Genomic DNA, 3,726 nt, shown 5'->3' on the forward strand with positions numbered 1-3,726 from the left:
TCACTTATATATATATACTTATATATATATATATATACTCATATATATAGACTGTATAGATACATATTTTATATACCTTTCTGTTTATGATGGAGAGACATACAAGGAAAAACAAAAACTTATATACAAAAACAGTGTGTCTTGTTCACTAACAGATAAGCAGCCGACTTCTGTTTTAAACCGTGGCGTGAGAAACAGAGTTCCTTGCACCTCTGAGCCAGCTGTTGCAGAGTAGTTTTATCGAAGGGTGGTGCCCACAGTTGTACACGAGGCATTCAGAGAACCAGACAATAGCATATTAAATATGAGAAAGGAAACGCCAGAAAATGGCTTTTACAAATGTCCCTGTGTACAGCACCAAGTATTCCATTTGTTTGTGATGTTTTCACGACAGAATAAATAAGATCAGGTACAGTCCAAAGTTAGCACCATTGTTTTCAGACTGTGAGTCAAGTACACACGCTATTGCATTCTACAACGTCAACACATTTCAGGATTAAAAAACAAAAGAGAAAAACAAATACCAAGGCAAATGGAGACACTGACAGCATAAATATAATAATCTAAATTATACACAACTATACAGTCGGAGAATGGATCACATTCACAGTACAGACATTGTTTACATAAAAACAAATTACACAATTAAAAAAAAAAAGAAAACAAAAAGGCGTGAAGAGAGTCCAGTAGTTTGTTGTGGTTATGGTTCATTGATTTCTCAGTGTGTGAGGAGGAGTTGCATGCATGAGTGTGTGCGTGTGTTTGTACTGACTGTATGCAGTGTAGTCCCACATACATGTGTCCACATTGTATTTGCTTACACCTGCGTGTCCTGACAGCAGACATAAATACGTTTAGTTTAAGAAGAGTTAAAAATTCCTGCTGTAAAGGGTATTTCGGCTGCGTTCCCACATGGTAGTGTGATTTAGCAAAATGACGGAAGAAGGAAATGTTAATAAATACACAAAGCGGCTGACAATGTCGACATAGCACCATCTCATTATGAATTTCATGGGCTCCTTTGAACAAATGAAATTGCACTCGGCTCGGCGTCATTGGCACCTGCTGAAATGTTGCTGATTCACCGTATTCTCAAATTAGTCTGAAATCAGATCATTGTTGTGTTCACACTTTAAAACACACTGATGTTCTTCAGTTCATTTAGAGAACGTTAAATCCGCCTGATTATTGTCACAAAACACTGAAAATATAATTTTTGACGTAAACAAAGAACCTTAACTGATATGTTTAATATCTGATATTAGAAAAACTATATTCATCACTCATAATGTGACTTTAACTGATTTTGCTCCAGTTAAAAAGACACAACCAGAACCATTTTCTGATTGTGGTACCACTTTGCTTTTCAGTTAAGAGACTCAATGCATAGTTCAGATATTTTGAAGTGGGGTTGTATGAGGTACATATCCACAGTCAGCGTCTTCCACACAGTAGAAGCCAAATGATACACCCTAAGTTTGGAGAAGCAGACAGGAGTACCACCACAAAAACGAAGCAATGTATTGCTGTGGATGGGGTCAGCAGCAAAACGTACTTAAGCCGCCTAAAAAAATCTTTATCAGTTAAAGGGCAAGCCAAAATCTCAAGGCACACCTGTATTCATATCTGTGCACAATAGCTTCTGTAACCTGTGTTACCACTCTTGTCACAACGTAAGACAATAAATACAGAAAAAAGAAGACAAGTAGCTTTTGTGATACTGTCTACTTTTTCTTTTCTTTCGGTGGTAGGTCGTCTTTGCCGGGGCTTTGTTGTAATTTTCTTTGCACAATAAAGCGCTTTCTCCTTTTAATTGTTATCATCCCTCACACTGGCTGCCATTCAGGGCTTCTGATATATCACACACTTAAAATTACCAAACCAAACCACACCAAACCAATGAACAAACAGTGACAAATAGGTTCCCTGTGACGGTTAGGTGAGGTGAAATTAAATTACATTTTTTTTGCCTCTTTATTGGGGAACGGCTGTGTACAACATACTGAAATAGCTGATTAAAATTTATTCATAACTTCCTGAAAAGGCCCAGTGGAATGCTGCAAAAATAATGTGAGGTTATCACAAAATCCCACGGCACACCTGGATTAGCATCACGTCACACTTGCGCACCACAGCACACCATTTGAGAAACACTGGCGTTCACTATATTTCCACTGCTTTACCTTGTCCTCAGATGGCCCTCTTCGATGGTTAACTAAAGTTGTTGTCTCTGCTCTCTTCAAAGCCACCACTCTCCTTTCACAAAAACACTAATTTTACCTCGCAGAACACAGGAGTTGCTGGTCTACTGCTGTCTCGATCACTCTGTTTGTGTTAATGTGTGACTTCGGTGACTCTCAACAAACCTTAAAACCGTGATTCCCAACTGGTCCAGCCACGGGATCCAGATTTCTCCCTAGTCATTAGTTCAAGGTCCACAAAAAATATTCAGCGTCATACTTGTGTTTGTCCATGTCATCAAGCTAGTTTGCAGTCTCTGTCAAGATGCTATCCGTCACTCACTCACTCTACAGCAGGAAACGGCACTTCAAAATGAATTCTCTATGCTAGAAATTCATTGTACTTGAAAATAGTGTTTTTTCAAACTTGACACGTTTGCGAGTCACTGGGAACCACAATCACTCAAGCAAACTACCTGACTGATGCAGCTGTAGACCAGCAGCTTCCGAGGTCTGTGAGGTAAAATTACTGTTTTTGTCAAAAGGAATCTTTGAATAGAGCAGCGATAATGGCTTCATTTACCTGTTGGAAATGGCTCTCTGACAGCAAGGTAAAGCCATTAAAATACCCTGAATATAGTATGAACTTAGAGTGATCTTGATTTTTTTAGGTAGCTTGAAAAGTTTTGCTGCTGCCACCATCCACAGAAGTACATTGCTTAGTTTCTGTGGCAGTGCTCCTGTCTGCTTCTCCAAACTAAGGGCGTGCCGACCAACATCTACTGTAGATAATACACCGACTATGGGTAAGTAGCTCACTCAACCCCACTTAAAAAATCCAAACTATCCCTTTAACAGGAAGTAAGGCATGTTTCATTTTGTTAAACATGAAAATATTGTAAATCACCAACATGAACAATTTGAAGGGCGTCAACAAGCCGGCCAGGAATAGCACATCTTCTGCTACATGAGTAACTGTATCTTAATATCCAGTGTGAAGTTAGACCAAAATACTAAGTTCCTCATCTTGACTCATACTCTAATATGTCGCAACAAATATTGAATTTAAGAGAAGGAAGAGAGCAGAGATAAGAGAGCATACATGCAGAGAGGCGAAACTGCATGACATCCGAGCAGAGTTCAATGAACTGGTCTGTGTGTGTGTTTCGAGTGTGTAGACACATGCACTCGTATGAGGTGAAACTTTGGAGGGAACGTGACACGTGATGAGATTCAGAAAAAGGTGGACTATGTGCTTCAATCTGTTCTTACAAGTTACATTAAATCATTCAGATTATTTTGCTAGTTGCTATAATAGTGACTAAGACAAAGAGACACACGGTCAAACTACTGAGCACCTTTAATTTAAACCAGACATCTTGATAATTAAGTTCATTCAATGCTGAGCAGCAGCCAGTACATTTTCACACTCTACACAGAAACATGACCAGTACCTATGAATTCTGCTCAAGGTGACCATAGTGGTGGTTAGTGTGTGTGTGTGTGTGTGTGTGTGTGTGTGTGTGTGTGTGTGTGTGTGAGTCTC

The sequence above is a fragment of the Epinephelus lanceolatus genome, chromosome 6 (genome assembly GCF_041903045.1).
Source record: "Epinephelus lanceolatus isolate andai-2023 chromosome 6, ASM4190304v1, whole genome shotgun sequence".
NCBI lineage: Eukaryota > Metazoa > Chordata > Actinopteri > Perciformes > Serranidae > Epinephelus > Epinephelus lanceolatus.